Source organism: Canis lupus, chromosome 26, assembly GCF_003254725.2.
Source record: "Canis lupus dingo isolate Sandy chromosome 26, ASM325472v2, whole genome shotgun sequence".
In the NCBI taxonomy this organism is placed as follows: Eukaryota; Metazoa; Chordata; class Mammalia; order Carnivora; family Canidae; genus Canis; species Canis lupus.
The window spans coordinates 797,869-819,152 of record NC_064268.1 but is presented as its reverse complement, the minus strand read 5'-3'; the positions used below and the strand labels follow the sequence as shown (position 1 = coordinate 819,152).

Genomic DNA, 21,284 nt, shown 5'->3' with positions numbered 1-21,284 from the left:
CTGCCCTGCCTCAGAGGATGAATAGGCAGGTTGGAGCCACGGAAGGAACAATACTAGTGCATCCGAAATACTTCTTTCCTGGCCTCTGCAGGAGACAGAACGGGCTGCGACACCAATCTATCGCTCTATTGGAAAGGCTGCCTTCCTGACTGGTGCCTTGGGACGGGCACCTGCGGGCAGCACCGTGGGGGCAGGGGCGGGGCTCCCAGGCTGGCGGGCCCCCAACAGCCGGTAGTTCCACTTGGCCTCACCCACCTTGACCCCCCGCCGTTCGGTTCTCCAGACAGCATGTGGCAGCAGCCCTCCCATCAGTGGCCTGCTCCCAGGCTGGCTCTGCTCCCAGGTCGCATCCCTGGAGTAACGTGGTTTGTACTTCCACGTCCCAGTTTCCTCCTTTGTAGAATGGGTTCGGTCACACCCCCTCCCTCGTGGGGCTTTATGAGGGTCAAATAAGCAGGTGCTGAGCACTTGTACAGGACATGTGTGGAGTGGCGGAGCTCTTCTGTGTGAGGCTGAAATGCTGGAGACACTCCTTTGTCCAAATCCTCAGGGGTAGCGCAGATCAGAGCCTCGTGGGTAGTAAAGTTGTGTTAATACTGGTCTTCCAGTTGTAACAAGTGTGCCCCACTTATGTAAGATGTTAATAATAGGAGAAACGGGGGGCATGTGGGAACTCTGCCTTCCGTTCTGTCTTCTGTAATCCTACAACTGCTCCAAAACCCCCCAAATCTATTAATTTTTAAAATAAACCCCAAAATCAAATTTCACTAACTCACTGGAGTTCCTCCCACGATGGTCTCCCCATGTTATATCTCATGGCCCCTCCCCACCAAGCCCCTTTCTTTTTTTTTTTTTTTAAGATTTTATTTGTTTATTCATGAGAGACACAGAGAGAGGCAGAGACACAGGCAGAGGGAGAAGCAGGCTCCCTGTGGGGAGCCCGATGCCAGACTCGATCCTGGATCCTGGGATCACGCCCTGAGCCAAAGGCAGACGCTCAACTGCTGAGCTACCCAGGCGTCCCTGGCCCCTTTCAATGAATAGCTTGGTCCCATGCTCTGCCCCATCCTGGTTTCTCCCCAGTGAGTGTGGGCCAGTGAACAAAAGGGGATTTCTGGGAAAGCATTTTTTTCTGACTTAAGTGTTGCCTGTTCTTCCTGTTTTGAATGTGGACATAATGCTCGGGGGTACAGCAGCCATTTTGTACCCATGAGGCCAAAAAGACATACACCAAGGATGATGGAGCAGGAAGTGAGTCTGAGGTCTCCCTGACACCCCCAAGCAGTTGTTTGAACCTTATACTGTCGAGTTGTCCTCCTTTGCTTACCTTGCTGTAGTCAGGTTTTCCTTAGATGTAGTTGAACATAATCCCGAATGATGTGGGCTGCCTTTGGGACTAACCCCTCAGGCCTACACACCACTGTACACAGGTTGATGACCTTGTGCCACACCTTAGTGTCCCAGCCCAGATGAGCAGCCAGGTCAAGGCCAAGGAACCCCCATGACTTAGCTTTCAACCAACTAATGGGTAAGTAATCAAGACTCAACTGAAGAAAAAGACAGATGTTCTAAAGCGAGAGTTCCCCAGTTTGCTGGGGCATGAGGGAGTAGGAGCATGTCGTCAGGACGGTCAGTCCCTATGGAAAGGGAGGGAGTTACTTATCCCAGCTTCACCTGGAAAATCCCCCACTCAGCTCGGAGATGCTTGGCCACCACCTCTGGGTCATCCAGGAAGTCCCAAGGCAGAGCAGATAAGTGGGTCTGTGTCAGAGAGAAATGCAGACACTGGTGGCCCAGGCACATCCTTGTCTTGGGGGAAGCAGAGAGGAGAGAGAGCCTTTTGTGGGCACCAAGTCTGTGTGGATGTGCTAGCAGATGGCCATGCAGCCCCACTTCTTAATTTGCTTAATTTAAACAAAAAGGAACTTTTTTCATTTTCTGGGAACATTTGTGCATCTCAGCGCCCCTGCTGGGCCCAGAAGCCCGGTAACATCACAGGCACAGCCTCCTCTCTTTCTTTCTCAGAAGAAATTTCTTCTTTCAGAGCAGCTCATGGGGGAGTCTGACCTTGAGGCTTTGAGGCCAGTTCCGCAAAAATGACTTAGAGAAGCTGTCTTTGAAAGAGGCTGGGAAGGTGCCTCCTGCAGGCAGGGAGGAGGGGCCTGCCCAGGTCTTTAGTGAGTGGCAGCTAAATGCCTCTGACTGTGCGGAGAGGCAGCAGTCCACCGCCCCAGGGCGCTTGGTGTGGGGGTAAGCACCAGCCTCCATGGGCCAGCAGGGCACAGGGCAGGGGGCAGGGAGCCAGGATTCTGCCTCCAGTTCCACCATTAGCTCACTGTGAGCCCCAGGGCAGCACTAGAGGGTAGCGGTCAGGGCTTGTTCAGTCCCTGAGAGTGGCAGACATTCCAATGGAAATTTTTGAAAGGCACATACCGGCAAAGTTAGAGAAAACAGTTGGGGTAGCATGAACTTCAGGTACACCTTGATCCAGGTGCTCCACCAATGTCATTGAGACCAAGTCTCTCCTGGCTCTTTTTCCAGCCCAGCTCTTCCCTCCTGGCAGGATGTCACCAGCAGGGTGTCCAAGCACTTAGGACACAGGGAGCCTCTCTACTGTCACCTGGTCAGAGCTCCAGTTCCAGGGGTTCCAGCTGGCTGGCTGGGCTTGGGTCACATGGCCTTCCCCAGCCAATCAGATGGCTATAATCAGTGACATGCTCATCTATGGATCCCCTCAGTTGGGGGACTAGAAGAGGGACAGAAATTGGGGCACTGTTTCCTGGAGGGGCACTGCAGGGCTTTGGTCTCATCTCTCTGGCCCCTTGTGACTTGATTGGCCAGGGAGCCCCCCAATCCTGAAGAGTCCAGCCCAAGGAGCTCTGAGCACTGTGGACCCAGAGGGCCTCAGGCCACCATCTGTGCTTCCCGGAGTGCGCTGGCACAGCAGGAGGGCCAGGTGCGGAGTGCACCTGTGCAGCAGCAGGTGCAGGTGTAGGGCCAGCAGGAGGGCCAGAAACAGGTGTGGGGCAGAGTGGGAGGGCCAGGTGTGGGTGTGGGGTGCAGCAGCAGGTGCAGAGTGTGCCTGCACAGCAGCAGGTGCCCAGGCAGCAGGTGGGCCAGGTCGGGGGTGCAGCCCCTGGGGGATGGCAGCTCCTGCAGCCAAACCCAAGAAAATCATAAATGCCCTGTGGAGACGGAAAAAAGGAAAACACGTCCAGTGATCCAGGTTCCACCAGTTGTATCTGGTCCAATTTCATTTCCAGACAAACAAAATAAGAGCTGGCCCAGCCCTTTCCAAATCCAGCCCAAACACAAGCTGGCTGAGCAGAGCCTGGCCATCCTCCGGTGGGAGAGGCCGGAGCATCTCCAGCCCCAGACCCAAGCCCCAGGAGCAGTCCTGGCTGAAGAAGAATTTGCAAGTGAATCTAGGGGCCTCCAGGAAAGCACCAGCACTGCCCTCCCCTCTGTGGGCAGCAAAGCCTTGCCTGTTAGGAAGGGCGTTCCCACCTTCTATGAGCCTTTCCTGGAAAAGGAGGAGGGAGATCTCCCCAACCCACCTGACCAGGCCAGTGCTACCTCGATGATAATGTGGACAAAGTGATCAAAACCACACAGCTTTCTAGATGATAAGCCCTAACTCTGGATGAAATGCTCTCCAGAAACCCAACTGAAAAGCAGCTAAAATAACAAGGGATTAATGATCTCTCATCTATAACTATGAAAGCAAGCTAGCTGAAGGTGGACTGATGGGTGGCTCGAAAGTGTTTCTTCAGGGACCCTGTGGCTCCTCCCTAGGTGTCCCCATCAGAAAGCCTCAGGGAGCCACTCCTTTCCTCCTGTCCCTTCTGAAGAGTGCAGTCTCCCAGCAGCCCCTGGCAGCCTCTGCCTGAGCCCATCAGGCAGGCAGGGTGCTCCCCCGTCATCAGGACAGCCTGACTGCATGGCAGCATCAGCTGTGCCAGACCAAGAATCACCCGGGAGGCTGAGGCAGGCCTGCCTCCCTGAGCACATCTCTGCTCCCTGAAGTCTGAACAAAATTGGGGTTTGGATAGCCCTGGATAAGGTTGCCTGGCAACCAGCAGTGTTAGCCACCTTTCCACCAACTGCCATCCTCTGGGCTGGGCATCGCCAGGTGCAAGGGCAAGAGGGGAAGGCCCAGGGCAAGTCCAGGGTGGCACAGTGGCTGCTCCTGAGAATGGCGTCCTGGGCGCCCACGGCCGAAGACTGTGTAGCCTGGCACTGTCACTAGTCACTCTGTCTGTCCCAAACAGCAGAATCTGCACACGCAGATATGTCCAGGTGCAGTGAGAGAAGTTTCATTCAGTAAATACCTTCTGACTGGTGCTCAGGCATGCACACGCACACACCAAACATGCACACTCATACACATATGCACGTATATATGTGCATACACACATGCACATGTACATCACACATCACAAAAGTGCACACCCATATGCACATGCACGCATGCACACGCACACATGCACACATGCATCACACACATATATGCATGTGTGCATGCACACAGTAAACATGCCACCCGATATTTAGATCCAGCCTCACAAAAGAAGAAGCTAATTTATGCTTCCAATTATAAATATAATTACATTTCTGAATCCATTAGCATGACTATTCTCAAACACATGACTCGCTGTGTGGCAAACAGAGATTCACAATTGCAGATGAGCCAGCACAGAGAATTTTTATTTTTATTTTACTTGGAATTCAACATCAAATAATAACAGTGCCACTTGGATGGAACACATTTCCACATTCAATTAAAAGAGAAGCAATCATTCCTAGTAAGACCCTGAGGCAGTGGGCCTAAAGGGTGCATAGTTGAGCCAGGGGAAGGAGGAGGTCCTCAGGGAGAAATCTGTGAGAATGGAAAGTGATGGTTGTCAGAAATGGTGCACCGGCCAGGGTCCCCAGGGGTCTGACCTGTGGCAGGCCCACGTTTGACCAGTGGTCAGGACATGTTTCTGGGCTCAGCAGCAGCAAACCAGGGGAGTTTGGGAGGGGAGCTGGGTGGTGGAGCCTGGCCTTTCAATGCCCCACACTGACCACGGGAACAAAGAGGGCTTTGAAGACGTCTCTAGAGCACTATCCCGGGTAGGAAGTCAGGACCACGGTCTGTGGCTCACAGAGTAGTGGCCACTGGCTGCGAGGGCACAGCCTCTGTGGGGTGGCGGGGAGGAGGCTGGCTTGCACACCTGTGTGCTTCTCCCCTGCTACCCACTCAGAGTGGGCCCTTGGTGCCCACTGTATCCTCTCACTGGGCAGCCTGATCCCCCTATGGCTTTGTGGGGATGCAGGAACAGGAGGGCATGCCGGCCAAAGTGAGTCACAACGAAACCCCCTGGGTGAGCGCAGATGAAGCACTGCAGGGCTGTGGGGTTTCAGCAATGCCAGCACAAAGCGGCCAGCCACATCCTGGAAAAGACACCAGGACACACGCCTGTCCGGGAGGCTGGGACAGATGGCGCACATGGGCATCCCTCTGCTGGCCCCACAGACACAGCCCCCAGAGCCCTCCTCCAGGACTCTGGCCTCCTCTGGCCTCTCTCTCTCTGTGGTTAATTTTGTGTGTCAACCTGAGAAGGCCATGGTTCCCTGTGTGGCATCAAAACCAGCGTAAATGTTGCTGCAAAGGTACTTTTTAGATGTGATTAACACTTTTTAAAATTGTGGTAAAATATTCATAATGTAAAATTTACCATCTTAACCATTTTTAAGTGTGCATTCAGGGGCATTAAGCACATTCACACCGCCGTCAGCCACCACCACCGTCCACCTCCAGGACTCTCACGTCTTCCCAGACGGATGCTCTGTCCCCGCTAAACCCTGATCCTGCCCAGGCCCTGTCACCCACCATCTACCCTGTGTCTGTGAGTCTGCCCGTGGCTCTGGGGCCTCCAGGTCAGTGGAGTCACGTGGTGTCTGCTGATGACCAGCTCCCTCCCTCAGCATCATGTCCTCGGGGCTCATCTGGGTCATGGCAGGTGTCAGAAGTTCCTTCCTGGGACGCCTGGGTGACTCAGCGGTTGATTGCCTCCGGCTCAGGGCGTGGTCCCGTAGTCCCGCGATGGAGTCCCACGTCGGGCTCCCTGCATGGAGCCTGCTTCTCCCTCTGCCTGTGTCTCTGCCTCTCTCTCTCTCTCTCTCCTGAATGAATAAATAAAATCTTTTAAAAAAATAAGTTTGTGATCTATTTTAGGTTAATTTTTGTATATAATGTGAAACAAAGGCCCAACCTATACCTCCTACATGTTGGATACCCAGCTGCCTGGGACCCTTGTCAGGAATGTTCTGACCACAATGGAAGCATTTATTTCTGGGCTCTCTCTTCTATTCCATTGGCTTATGTGTTTGTCTATAGGCCAAACTGTTTAGGTTACTGTAGCTTTGTAGTAAGCCCAGAAATCAGGAAGTATGGGACCTCCAGCTTTGTTCTTCTTGTTCAAGAGGTTTTTTTGACTATGCAGGATCCATTGAGGTTCTGTAGGAATTATAGGACAGGGTTTTCTATTTCTGGGGGGAAGAGTGATTAACATTTAAGTCAGTAGACTTTGAGTAAAGTAGATTACCCTCCATGGTGTGGGTGGGCCTCACCCGATCAGTTGAAGGCTGAGGAAAAAGTTGAGGAAAAAGACTGAGGTCCCCATGGGGAGGGACTCGTTCCTGCAGACTCAAGATGCAGCATCAGCTCCCCCATGGGTCTCCCTCCTGCCTCTTTTCCCACAGATTTGGGACGGGCACCACCTCTGCACCTGCACACACATGTCCTCTGACCCTGTTTCTCTGGAGGACGCTGATGGATGCACCCATGGATGGAACCATGGGTGAGGCAGTGTAGTTTGTGCTGGGAGCACTAGGGGGCTGTTGGAGGTTTGGTGTGGAAGGCTGATGTCCCCAGGGCTTGCTCTGGCTGCTCCCTGGAGGAGAAGGGAGGGGAGAGAGAGTGTGGGGAGAGGAGGGAAAGGAAAGGGTAGGAAAGGGAGGGAGGAAGGCAGGAGGACAAGAAGGAAGGATGGGCAGCAGCTGAGCCTGCCACTTGCTTGGCAGGAGAAAACGTGCCAGCCAAGTGAGGAAATCTGAGGGTCGGTGAGGGAGTCGGGCAGCTGGACATGGGCAAGGCCTTCACAGCAGGCACCTCGCTTTGGGGCTGAAGAGCAGCACCTTGGGTGGGACAGGCAAGGCCCCCCGCTCCTCCGTCAGTCTTCCATCTCACGCCTGGTGTCCTGGGTCATCGGAGCTCCTTCCTGAGCTCAACCCACCCCTCCCCCAGCCATGCCCTGGGGACTGACCTGGGGGCCAGCAGTGTGTGGTGGTCTCCCCCAGATCCTGCATCTTGTGGGGCTGCCTCCAAGGGGTGGGGGAGTGACAGCCCCCATTGTGCAGGGTAAGGGATCTCTGTGTCCCCTGACAGCCCCAGAAGCACTGTAGCACTGTCCTGGGAGTGGGTCCTGCCCAGCCACCCGCCACCCCCGCCATGCATGACCCAAGCCAGAGCCCCCACCAAGCTTGCCCTGAATTCCCAACCCAAAACTGTGGGAGAGAGAAATCGTCCAGTGCCCTGAAGGCTGCTGGTGGGGTGCCCTGTACCCTGGGGCTTTTCCTTCCCTTTGTGTGCCTCTGAGGAGCCCTTGGCCAGAGGGGCCCCCTATCTCATAGTTCAGGCCAGGAGTAGGACACTTGCTGCTTTTATCTGTGGATTGTCATGGGCTGACCTGTCCCCTCCGAGCTCACTGGTTGAAGTCCCAACCCTAGCCCCTCTGAAGGTGACTGTATTTGGGAACGGGGTCCTTGCAGACATAGTTAGGTCCCATGAGGACATGCTGGGGAAGGTGGGCTCTGATCTGACTGTGCCCTCATTGAAAGGAATGTCAGGACGGAGACATAGGGACATGGCTATGTGACTATGAGGGATGCCGTGATGGCCACCACCAGCAGGCACGGGTTGGGGCAGGAAGGACTGCCCTTGGAGCACAGCCCTGGGGACCCTTGACTTCAGACTTGTAACCTCCAGAGCCTCGGGGGAGTAGTGGCTGCAGGCAAATCCCCCTGCCCCTTGCGGGGCTGCATCAGGACAGCCCCAGGACACCAGCAGGTGGGACAGTTACATCGCAGAAGACGCTTGTCACGGTGGTATTGCTAATGTGGTAGATGGTATCCCTGGGTGTTTGCTGGCCATCCACGTGAGGTCCTATGCTGGCAGGCACGGGCATGGTGCCCACTGGGGCAAAGGTGTGCACGGAAGCTTCTGGAGCCCTGCAGAAGTGGAGCCCACTCCCGTCCCTGTGGGGGTGCTGCCCCCGGTGGCCAGCCCAGGACCTGCTGCTCAGCCTGTGTCCAGGAGGAAAAGGCGAGCCCACCGCCTGAGACCCGAGACCCAAGACCCAGCTGGTTGTACCTGCTGTCATTGGAAGCCATTGACCTGGGGGCAGCTCCCTGTGAGGACACCTGGCCTCCTGCCTTAGCAACTCACACACAGAAACCCTCCAGGACGGTGAAGTGTGCAACAGTAAGAGACTGGGGCGGGGGGGGGGGGGGGGCTGTCCCAACAAGGGATCACTCACTGGTCATTAAAATCAGGCAGTTGGGATCCCTGGATGGCGCAGTGGTTTGGCGCCTGCCTTTGGCCCAGGGCGCGATCCTGGAGACCCGGGATCGAATCCCACATCGGGCTCCCGGTGCATGGAGCCTGCTTCTCCCTCTGCCTGTGTCTCTGCCTCTCTCTCTCTCTCTGTGACTATCATAAATAAATAAAGAAAAAAAATATTAAAATCAGGCGGTAAAAAAAAAATCAGGCGGTAAGAAATATCATAATCAGCATGCGTTGCATTTTTAGGAGAATGTTGTAAACCACCGGGTGGAGTATACACCCAATTTTGTAAACTCAAGGAGCCTAGTGGCTCAGAAAGCCGAACAGATGTGACTTCCACTGGGCTATAGCCTGTAGGCAGCACTACACTTGCCTGTCTCACAGCGATTCTCCCATAAATGTAATTTCCTAACATGATCAGGAAAAATTATGCTCAACTTTTATGCACATCAAAACACAAAGAATAACGGCAGTGTCATAAGTGGCACACCTTTACACACACGCCTTCACTGAGCCCCCTGCCCCCTACCCCTGTCCCCTACCCCTGCCCCCTATTCCCTGCCCCTGCTCCCAGCCCCTGCCCGCTGCCCCCTGCCCCCTGTCCCTGTCCCCATCCCCTATCCTTGCACCCTGTCCCTGTCCCCTGACCGAAACAGCCCCTCATATGCCTGCTCCCAGTCCATCTTGGTAAAGGCTGCAGTTGGGACAGATGAAGCTCATCTTTCTTCCTAGGCAATTTATTTAAGAGCCTCCTAAAATCTACCAACTTCCAGGCTGCAAATCATGAAAAATCAAACGAGGTTTCCCACCGATAAAACTCAAGATCATCCCTCAGCCTGGGAGAAGATAGAACTGAGTGGCAAAAAAAAAAAAAAAAAAACTGAGTGGCAATGCCCCTCCTGCGAGTAGCTGAGAGATGGAGGGACTGGAACCCACCTATCCTCCCCAAGGGGCAGGAAGCCAGTGGGTGAGCCCAGCACTTTGTCCAGAGCCCTTGGAAGGTACGTCCAGACACACATCCTGCAGGCCGGCGTGGTAGCCCCTGAGCACCTGATTTCCCTCGGCAGAGCCCAGCCTCACCGTTCCCCATGTAGCCGGGTACCCCGAGTCCATCCGCGTGGTGGGGGAGTCTCCACAGCTCTCTGCAGAGTGCCCGGGCAAAGCACACAGACCACAGGACACCTGCTGGATGCCTCCTGTCCCTGATCCTCACCCGGTACCCACAGTGGCCTCCCTGCTCCAGCCCCTTTTCATACTCCCTGGGGCAGTCAGCCAGTTTTTGCCAATCACGCTTTGTAACAAGTTACCCCCAAACTCAGTGGCTGTCAACAAGTGTCCCTCAAAAAAAAATTTAAAAAATAAAATAAAGGGCAGCCCCAGTGGCGCAGCAGCTTAGCGCTGCCTGCAGCCCGGGGTGTGATCCTGGAGACCCTGGATCGAGTCCCACATCAGGCTCCCTGCATGGAGCCTGCTTCTCCCTCTGCCTGTGTCTCTGCCTCTCTCTCTCTCTCTCTCTCTCTCTCTCTGCATCTCTATGAATAAATAAATAAAATATTTTTTAAAAATAAAATAAAATAAAATAAAATAAAATAAAATAAAATAAAATAACTATGGTATGTTAAGGGCTTTAATGGAAAAAACAGACAACATGCAAGATGGGTAATGTAAGCAGAGATGAAAACTCTAAAAAATAATTCAAAGGAAATGCTAGAAATAAATAGCACTATAAAACAAATTAAAAAACAAAAACAAAAACAAAAAAACAAAAAACAAGTGTCCCTCAGCTCACAGGCTGGCAACAGCGCCCCGACCTTGACCGACAGGGTACACTAGCAGAGCTTGGGCCCCGTGCCTCCCTCTGGTCAGAGTAACTAATCAGGTATCTGTCATTGGCTTCATCCTGAGCAGTGGGGTCTGGTGATAGCCCTGCCCCTTCTTTCTCCATCCCTGGGCAGTCAGGCCATGCTCTGTGTGTCTTCAGCACCCCCTTCCCCGGCCCCTCTCCCTCTAGTTCTGCTTGTGAATTTGTGCACAAACAGGAGTCCTGGGCCCATCTGAGAGCAGCTGCTGGTTTTCCAGGACACTGTAGGCTCCCCATGTGCCCAGGGGTGGGCACTGAGCGACGTGTATAAGTTATAACTGCTCTGAGAGACAAATTGACAGTAATTATTCACTATAATAGCTCTGGAGCAGCACCCTCCAAATGATTATTGCCATTTTGATACTAAAATAAATGATTTTACAGAGAAAGGCTGGTGAGTTAGCAAAGTCCTAAACATGCTCATGAGTATTTCATCTTGAGAGGAACAAACCCTGGGGACCCTTGTATTTCTTCCTCCTGCTGACTGAGGCCTCAGGGCAAGGCTGCCGGGGTGGAAACCCAGGAGGGTGGGTGCGGTGAGAAGGAAGGAGGCTCCAGGCACCCCTGGGAACCCCTGCAGTAGACGCAGAGCCTGGCAATCCTGGAGAAACAGGGCAGCCTGCTAGCCTGGCTGTAGGGTATCTGACTCGGGGTGCTCAGAGCACACCCCCCAGGCCAGCAGCATGGACAACACCCACGCCATGACCTTGTAGACATGCAGCTGCCCCGCCTGTCCCTGGGCCTGCTCCACAGGAGTCCACGGTTCAGCCCATCCCCAGGGAATTTACATAGGCAGCAGGAAACCCTGAGAGTGTCCCAGGTGTCCTCCTCCTTCTGGCTACCAGACAGGCCACAGCCCCAGCCAGCAAGCAAATCTCAGGAGGGAGGAAGAAGGTAAAGGCAGAGGGAAGAGTGGCAGCGATGCATGGAAAGAAGACTCCCCCATTCACCCCACAGACCAGAACCATGTCATACGGCCACACCTAATCACCAGGGTCGCTGTGAATAACGGCCGTTGCTTTTAGCTGGGCTCATCACTGCTCCGAACAGAAACCAGTTTTGTAGGAAGTGGGGAAAAGCAGAACTGCTCAGTGGGTGAGAAGCAGCATCTGAAATATGCCCCATGGGGTGTGCCTGTCGTCCCAAGCACAGCTGCCTACAGAAGAGTGAATCGCAGGGTGACACAGAGGGTGGGGCGCAAGTCTGTCCTAGGGGGGCAGGTTGGGGACAGCACGTCTGTCCTAGGGGGCAGGGGTGGCAGCACATCTGTCCTACAAACCAGGGGCAGGAGTAAAGAAGCCCTCATGTTACAGCAGAGACAAGCAAGTGTCTGGACAGACACCCGATCCATCACAGCCAGGTCACCCCAATACATGCCCAGGGAGACAGTAGAGACAGGCAGAGGAGGCGGGGGGGCGGGGGGGGGGGGAGGACCGAATTCTAAGATTGAAGGAAGTTCTAGTAACCTTCTCATGGTGAAACAATGATAACGTGATTCAACAACAAAAAGCATGTAAGACAAGATGATAAAGTAACGAAGTGACCTGAGAAGAAGGCAGATCTCAGGAGACAAGCGAGGGGCCCAACAAACAGCCCAGAGCGGAGAAACGCAGCGGCGCCCCCGAAGATGGAAGTCTTCTGAATCTCAGAGCCCACCTTTACGAATAGCCCCAGCACTAGCACAGGACTAACAGGTGTGTCCTGGAGAACATCAGAAAACAAACCAAACAGAACAACAAGACGTGGCGTGAGGGCAGGAGCCGCAGTTGCTCCCGCTGGGATGTCCCGAGGACGGGGGTGCGGCGTGCGCGCCCCGTGGGAAGAACACGGACCCTGGGCCCTTCCTGAGGAAGGAGCCTCCGCCAGCAACGGCTCCAGAACTGGGCCCCATATCGGGAATAAGAAGCTATGGCAGGGGTGTCTGCGTCCAAGCTCTCCTGGAACGGACCCCAGACCCAGACAGCAGCCCCGTCAGGTGGGACCGCACAGAACTAGGGACACAGCCACCCCGAGTCAGGAAGGCCAGGGATAGACGGAACTCGCACACTCACGGGAGGGAGGGCTGGTTCCCCTTTCCCACCGCCCCTCGGCTGCTGCCACCTGCTCAGCCGCCTGGGAGCTCTCCCCACCCCTGGACCATCCCTGGGGGCATCACACTGCGGGTGCCGGTGACTGACATTCACTCAGTCTGCAGCCCTGGGACCCCGAAGTCAGGTCCCTGGCTGCCAGCCCCTCCTGAGGCCCCTGTCTCCAGAGCAGTGCGGTGGGAACTAGGCAGACACCAAATACACACATTTTTTATTGTGTCCCAACTAATGTACGCACTTTACAGCCACATCTAAAATTAAGTCAGGCATTCTAAAACCTTTTGCTGTTCTTCATAAACTTTTTAACATCACATTTAGAGAGATCTTGCAAGAAAGGATAGTTGACAGACATTTGTGTTTCAGAAATGTCTCTAATCCTTTCTCATCTGACATTCAGGTGAATGAAATAGAACATCTGCTGACCAGCTCCTGCAGCAGGGCCACATGCTGCTTCTGGGCATTAACCTGCACACCCACCTGCCTGCCTGCATACCCACCTGCCTACCTGTGCACCTGCCTGCCTACCTGTGACACACTTGCACACTCACCTGCCTACCTGCATGGCCTCACCAAGTATGAATAGCAGATCGGACATGCTGGGGAAGCTGCCTGCAGTGGGTTCCTGCATTTCTTTGGGCTTTTCTGATTGCATTCTTTGTGATGAGAATGCTTTCTTTTACAGACACAACAGAGTAGTTTTCTCCAAAGGAAAACTGGAGGTGCTGGAAGTGATTATGCCAGGATTTCGCAGTTGTTAATGACAGGCTCTAAATGGTATAAATATGTTCTTCGTGTTTGGCATCCCTAACACTACCTTTCCGCCTCTGGACGGATTCACTCAATCCAGGAATTGCCCTTCATATTAGGACATCAGAAGCTGCTGCCCTTCGGAGCCAGTGGCTCAAGAGAATCACTTCCTCTCAGCAGAGAAGACTTGCACACCCTTAGCTGGGTGGGGTCATGCCCCCCCAGCAGGGAGGATCCCCACTATACCCTAGCAGGGAGGACCCTTGCCCCCGCCACCCCATGAGAGAAGACAGTGGTGCCCAGGCAGGTCAGCGGGACAGTTAAAAACAAACTCTCAGCAGGAGGCCTTCCTAAAATTGTGAGAGGAAGAGACGTGGGCACGGACTGCCTCTAAGTGTCCTTCCAGGAGTCGGAAGATGTGGCTGGAAAGGGCAGCCAGGAGCGCCCCCACCCCACCCCCAGGGTCCCCAGGCAGCAGCCCCCAGCTCGAGTTTGCTGGTTTGTATGAAAGGTCGGTTTCAGGTTTGCACCTATTCACGGGGCCCCAGCTCTGCAGCCTCGGCACCATGGTTGGAGGGCTTCCAGGGGCACCTGCCCTGTGCCCCCAGGAGCCAGCTGCCACCCAAGCTAATTGCTTCAAAACGAGTGTACAAGAACAATTGGCAACCTGGGCAATGGCTCTCCGTCTACAAGTTGAGATTTGATTACTTTTTTATCACTAAATTAAATTCCTTCTCTTGCTTGTCTCCTTACATTGAATCTCTTTAAATCTTAATAGACTACAGCTTCTCCCCACAGCTCAGGCCACTGATAAGGCACGTGGGGCTCCAGGAGCCCAGGGCCAGGAGACAGGGAGTGGGGGCAGGTGAGGGAGGAAGGAGGAGATGCACTAGCTCTGGGAGGCTGAGGGGCAGTGAGGCTCCTCACACCCGGATGAATCTCACATCTCAGAACACAAGCTAGGACACCCCAGAAATGGCCAGGGGCCCCTAGCAGTGTTCTTGCCTGCCTGCCCCTGGCTTCCCATACATCTGGACTTGCCTGCACTCTCCTGCCCTCGCCTGCCCTCATCTAGCCACGTCTGCCCTCATCTGGTGTCTCAGGCCATGCATTCAAGCAGAACTTAGCTCCCCTCCCCTTCACTCAGGTGCCACCTTGCAGTAGGGTGCTCCGGGGTCATGTGGTGTACCTTCAAGTGTAGCAGGGTGTGGGGCAACAGGAGCTCACTGCAGGCATCAGAGATCATGTGCAAACCCATCTAAAGATTTGAAGTGTAAAAAAAAAAAGAAAAGAAAAGATTTGAAGTGTTTACTCTGACAAGCAGCAGAGGTCAGGGCTTGATCTCAGTACTTGTCAGATGTATCTTCTTGAAAACCAAGTTCAGGACTTGGACGCAGTGTCTGGGCGATCATGCTCACCCTGGTTCAGCATGCACGTAGGTGCCTGTAAAACTGTGCATCGTGTTCCTGCACAAGGACTTCGAGCATCTGTGAGTGCATTGGCTTCAAAGCTGTAGCAGCTCAGGGAAGTTGGGTCACGTGGGTTGAAACGCTCTACAGGGGAGGAGGTCTCACATCTCAGCCTCTCCCAGCTCGGGCTGCATGCACACTGAGACATTTACTTCCTGCGGGGTTGGGGAGTTGAGTAGAATCTGCCTGAACACACTGGCATCAGAGTGGAGGTGACCCATGTCATCTACTCACGACACACGAGCTGCATTGGCCACAGGGCCCCGCCCAACTTTGAGGCAGGAGGACCCCAGAGGTGGGATCCAGACTGGACTCAGAGAAGCTGTGAGGAAAACACTGGCCAAAAGTCAGAGGGCATCATTTGGTCCACAGGTTCACACATTGATCCCTAACTCCCAAGGTGATGGAGACAAGGTCATGAGGGTGGAGCCCCTTGAGGGGTTCCTGCCCTAATAAAAGGGACCCTGAAGAGCTCCTCCACCTGCATAGGACACCAAAACAACACTGTCTATGAGCCAAGAGGCAGACCTCATCAGACACCAATCTGCTGGTTCCAAGCTCTGGCCTCCAGGACCAGGATAACCTGTTGTTTCAGCCCCAGTGGTGGGGCTTGCTGAGTGGACTTGTACAGATTTCCACCTGAAAGTCTGCAGTGACAGGTGGGGACCATCAGGACAGGGCTCATCACCCAGCAGGAGCAGATTAAAAGAATACGTGTGTCAGAATCCACAGGCAGGACCAAGGAGGATGGGGCCCTGGGGCATCCTGTGCAGGACACTGCAGATATGCTAGCATGTCTGCATGGCTATGTGTCCACTGATCCCCGCCGGGGGCCCAGGGTCTGTGACCAGAGCCTCGTGGGGGGCGGGACCTTGGCAGCGAATAACAAAGGGCATGACAGCCACAAGCACAAGGTAGGGGGGGTTGGATCATTGGTGGCATCAGTGATGGGTCACAGAAATGCTGTCCTCTTGAGTGTATCTGCAAAGAAAGATAGGGCTCGGTGTATTCGACATAAAGTAAGTGAATAAATAAAGCACAGAAATATTTCATCAAGAGCTCTCAGGACCTGCTGGAAAGGCCTACACACCCCTGGGTGCAACCACATTTGTTCGTGGGCCCCTTCCAGGTTAAACCGCGTCCTTAAGGCAAGATGGTATCTTATTCATCTGCAGCTCTACATGATGGTTCTCTAACGAGGCTTCTTGGAGGAAGCATTCTCGGATGGCTCCAGGCATCCTGGGCTTATGGCCACGTCCCTCCTGTCTCTGCCTCTGTCTTCACACGGCTTCTCCCCGGCACGTCTGTGTTTCTCGTAAGAACACCAGCTGTTAGATTCGGGGCCTGGATAACCCAGGATGACCTCATCTCCAGATCCTGGGTTATAATCTGATCATATCTGCAAAGATATGATGTCCAAATAAGGCACGTCCACAGGTACTCAGGGCTACGGCTCAGACATATCTTTTTGGGGGGACACAATTCAACCTCCTACACTGACCCTCAGTTGGGCATGGCCGTTCTTGAGCTGTGTCGAAGATGCAGGGGGCCACAGGGCTGCCTATGTCTCAGGGAGGGGAACACAAAGACCTGGAGTAGATGGAGGAGATTCCTGCCCTGGCCCCACCCATGGGGACAATTTTGCCTGGTTGTCCAGGAAGACCAGTGAGGGTAGCAGTCCCCACCCCCACCCTATGTCTCCAGGCTTTAATTAGAGATGTTTGGGGAGGTGCCCTAATGCATGCAGGCACTCTACTCTGCAGGGTTACCTGCATGGCTTATAGCCTCAGCATGCATCTTCTGGGAAAGTGGGGAAGTGTGGTGACCATCCCGCTCAGCAGGATGCTAATAGTCCTCCAGGCAGAAACACCCACGGCAGCTGCCACCCGAAACCATCATCAGGTTCAAAAGACAGGAACGCTATATGCCTGCGAGGGTGCAAACCTCCACGGCACTCCACTTCCAGCCACACTGGAGTCCCTGGGACAGACATGACCAGTACCACCGACAACCAGAAAACAGGACAAAGTACACAGGATGGCTGTGTTCAGACCTTGGGCTGCAGGCATGAAACAGGCTCCCTGGAGACCTCACTCACTCCATGCACAGCTGTCTCCCTGAGCTGAGAAGACCAAGAGCTGAGGTCGGGAGGCAGAATTTGCAAGGTGTCAGAGAGGAGTGTGTGGAGAAAGCGCTTTGGAAACCTTCACAGGGTCTCCCTGGGTCTGGCTGAGGACAAGGATGTGAGTAGATAAGGGGACCCACAGGGCAAAGCCAGGGAGTTACAGCCGGCAAATCCACCCCTTGGCCACAGAACACCACCATGTCCAGCATCTGACCACAAATTAGCAGACATGTAGAGAAGCAAGAGCAATGGATAGAAACTCATCCCCGGGCCCCGTGACTGCTGCAGGTGCTGGTGGCCCCAGGGGTGAAGCTGTTTGCGTGGGGTCTGAGCAGATGCAGTGAGCTCCAGAGAGCGGCACAGCAGCGCTGACAGTCTCCCAGCCATTCTGAACCAGCACCAGGGTAATTTTCCTGCCGCAGCAGTGGCTCTGGCCTTGGGACCCTGATCACTGAGAATCCAGCTAAACTGTTGGAAAGCGATCAGCCTGCCTCTCAAAAATAAATGAATGTAGGGACACCTGGGTGGTTCAGCGGTTTGGCGCCTGCCTTCGGCCCAGGGCATGATCCTGGAGTCCCAGGATCAAGTCCCACATCGGGCTCTCTTCATGGAGCCTGCTTCTCCCTCTGCCTATGTCTCTGCCTCTCTCATGAATAAATAAAATCTAAATAAATAAATAAATAAATGCCAACTTCTGACCTCAGATTTCCAAGCTTTCCTCTCCCTAGGGCCCCACGCCCTGCTAGCATGCTTACACACTCAACGTCAGAGCAGGACAAATAGCCTGGACGTCAGGTGCGAGGCATCTTGGCACAGCAGGCTGTACTGTATGTCTCGGAGGACCCATCCCCACAGTAGGAAGCAGGCGAGACAAAGACAAGCTATAAGCTGTTTTGTCCTCGGCAGGTGAGCTGCTGAGACACCAGAATCCAGCCGGTTTGCTCAGGTTTGAGGCAGTAACATGTGCTCATTACAGGTGGAGCCCTGCGTGAACGCTCCCATCAGGGGCATGTCCGTTTCCTGTACCACAGCCTGGATGGGGTTTATTCTCTCCCAACCTGGAAGCCTGAGGCCCCAAGTCCAGGTGCCACCGGGCTGCTTCCTTCTGAGGCTACAAGAGGGACTGTGCCGGCCCCTTGCAGCTCCTGGTGCAGCGGCTCCTGCCGCCCTATGTCCCCAGCGCTGCTGGGCTTACCTACGTGTCCCTCCCCTCTCTCATGCACCCTCCTCTTGGAACATCTCTCCAGCCTCCCAGCCCCTTCTTCTAAAACACCAGCCATTGGACCAGGGGCCGTCCCAATCCACTATGACCTCATCTTAACTAATCACACCTGCTGAGATCTGTGTCCACGTTAGGTCACCTTCCCAGAGGATTAGGACCTGAATGCAGTTTTTGGTGGATTTAATCCTACCCAGTTGTCATGGCCTAAATGTCTGTGGCTCCCCCAAAACTCCTATGTTGAACCCTAACCACCTGTGATGTCAGGAGCTGGGGCTTCTGGGGATTGGTGTCCCCATAACAGGGGGCTGTGGATACAGCATATGGACACAGCAAGGAGGCCAGCTCCATCCTGGGAGAGGGCTCTCACCAACCCCCACCGTGCTGCCACCTGACCTGGGTTCCTGGCTTCAAGTTGTGAGAAAGAGGGGTGCCGTTTACCAGCCAGTCTGGGGCATTCTGTAGCAATATCCAGAATATGCTCAGACCCAGCACAGGCAGCTTTTTTGGGTCCAGGGAGCTGGGAGCCCAGCTGTGCCGCCCCATGTGCATGTCACTGGGTGGCTGTTCGGACACAGGCCCTTCAGAGGTGCTTAAGGCGATGAGGTCATGGAGTGGACCATCACCCACTCTGATTGCTATCTTTGAAATTTTTTTTCTCTCCTTCTCCCTGGTGTTTTTTTTTTTTTTTTAAGATTTTATTTATTTATTCATGAGAGACCCAGAGAGAGAGGCAGAGACATAAGCAGAGGTAGAAGCAGGCCCCATGCACGGAGCCCGATGTGGGACTCGATCCCGGGACTCCGGGATCGTGACCCCAGCCAAAGGCAGATGCTCAACCACTGAGCCACCCAGGCATCCCCTCCCAGGTGTTTTTGCTCAGTGAGCATAGTTTGGTCTCTCCTTCTAACAAAGTTGGTTGGTCAGGAACAAAGCAACTCTTGCAGAAGACCACAGAAGCCTCTAGCCACAGACATCCTTGAGAGCTGGGGGCACACCCAGGCCCATGGGGTCAGCCCCACGTGGGGACTGGAGAAGACCCCAGGGCTGGGTGCCCACAGCCGGTCAGCGCCCCATGCGGCGCCATGGGTAGGGATGCAGGGCATACAGCCCCCATCCAGAAGACGGGACAGTGGTTTGACAATTCACCACTCACAGCGTGAAGAGCTGAAATCTGTTGGCAGTGCAAGTCTAGGTGTAGGAGGGGGGGGCAAAGCTTCTAGGTGTTGATGTTTGTGCCGGGACTAGGAAGCTGGACAGGGTGGGCCGCAGGGAGGATGGAAGTTTCCAGAAGGCATGTGCCAGTCCATGTGTGGTGGGAGGGAGCTGGGCAGAGGGTGGCAGAGCCTGGAGATTCCCTGCATTTAGAGTCAGGGAGGCAAGGAGTCAGGGGTACTTGGTCTGAGGAATTCGTGACATTTATGACATTCATTCAATTCTTTCTTTTCACTTTGATGGTCTCCTGGGACTTGGCTCTACTCAGACAGCTTTCTCGGGCTTTCTCTTCAGGAAATCCAGGCCCCATCCCATTACCCCAACCTTGCCCCAAACCTGGCACCTGTGCGCCCTCGTGCATCCCCCTCCCAGGCAGCACCAATCACAGCCAGTCTGCGAACAGGTGCAATTAGAAGTTTAGGACCATGCCACCATGGGCCTGCATTTCCTCACAGGACAGAGGGGCCAATGTGATACAGCTGATTTGGTGAATTCACCAAGCGAGGAGCTATTCCCACAGGATGCCGGCCACAGCTGGATAGGACAGACCAGGGGTCACAGCCACCCCAGACCAGCCACCAGCTCTGACCACCACCTTCATTCCATACAAACCTCATCCCCTAACACAGGCACCTCATCCACCCCACAGCTCTGTCTGTGCTCATGAGTGAGGCGGGGCCCAGGGCCACCGGAGAAATCAGTCTGGCTTGCTCTCATGGCATTCCCCCGTGGAGTTGAACTGCCACCCCAAACATCTCAGACACATCTGTAATTATCAAAGGGGCTGTGCTGCCTCTCCAAGGCACCATCTCCAGATGAACACTTTCCCTCCTGCTAAGCTGAATGCTTCTGGGGACCGGCCCCCAGCAAGTCCTGCATGTCCCCAGGACTCCAGCCTGCGCTCACCTGGGAGCATCAGGAGGCGTGAGGCACAACCATCTGCAGGGAGGCATTTACCTCAGGCTGCTTGCCACCCAACAGCTGGTGCATCTCGGCCACTGCTGGCAGGTCCTCAGGGGCCGGCCCAGACAGGGGGTCCGAGCACCTGGCCTGTGCTGACAAAGCCTCTAGAGGGGTTTAGATTTGTCCAGCTGTCATCCCTCCCAGATCAGGCCAGGCCATCTGTCCAAGTGAGGACCCAGTGATGGTTAATCCACCAGGCCCAGCAGGATGCTGGCCTGGCTCCCAGGACACAGCAGGGACGGTGCCTCTATCCAAGGGCCTTGCTGTTGCAAACAGCTCCCAGGGCTTCTCGTCCACATGTTCAAACAGCCTGATGGTAAAGTGGGTCTGAATCCTTAGCATGTGTGACCATGAACAAGTGCAGGTGGGGAAACTGAGGCAGAGTGAGGCCCTTGGTGGCCCCACACAGGAACCATCTTCCTGAGGCCAGCTCAAGAACTGGACCCAATGGCAAGGGAGCAAGATGTTGGTGGTGATCTCCTCTGCCCTGGCATGGGGGGCCAGGGACGCCATGCCCCACTGGTGCCATTCCCCGCTGGGGCTCATTCTTCCCCTTTCTTGGGCCATGTGGTCCCAACCCTAGGTTATCTCTGGGCCATGTGACTAGGGGGCTGGCATGCACCCCCGCAAGAAGCCAACTCTGCTGGACTGGGCCCCAGCAGCTCATGCCCTGGGCCAGCCCAGTGGGGATTTTTCAGGAAATGCTGGACAGAGCGGTGCATCTGCAGAGGAGACTGGACAGCTCCTGTGAATGCCATGGCAGCCTGGCCGACTGAGCTGGCCTCACAGACAGTCTCCAACTCACAGTAGTTCAAGTTGTGACTTTCTAACTTTTTGATGGAGCAGAAGTGACCCATGTGCAGAAGGAACCAAACCTGGAATTTTGAATTTGGATCTGGTCCCAGGCTCGCTGTCCTTGTCCCATCCCCTCCCAGATGCCAGGCCTGGCCACAGGATCAGCAGGGTTAATAGCTGATACCCTGATAGCCA

At 54.5% G+C, this 21,284-nt stretch overlaps 1 protein-coding gene across 22 annotated transcripts in view; it reads right to left on the bottom strand.

Moving 5' to 3' along the window:
- LOC112676390 (uncharacterized) overlaps positions 1-21,284 on the bottom strand; it is a 535,411-nt gene that overhangs the window by 501,399 nt on the left and 12,728 nt on the right. For 14 of the 22 annotated variants that reach the window (XR_007406302.1, XR_007406299.1, XR_007406300.1 and 11 more), the window contains 3 exons: positions 8,583-8,755; positions 5,883-6,168; positions 4,755-4,879 (listed from right to left, as the gene is read on the bottom strand). The exons of 2 other annotated variants lie outside the window; for them this stretch is intronic. The gene's annotated coding sequence lies outside the window, so the exon portion shown is untranslated. Of the gene's footprint in view, positions 1-4,754; positions 4,880-5,875; positions 6,169-8,582; positions 8,756-14,492; positions 14,562-14,721; positions 15,754-15,846; positions 16,172-21,284 lie in introns of those variants that run through there. 6 more of the 22 variants (XM_049102202.1, XM_049102207.1, XM_049102203.1 and 3 more) reach the window with 5 other exon arrangements.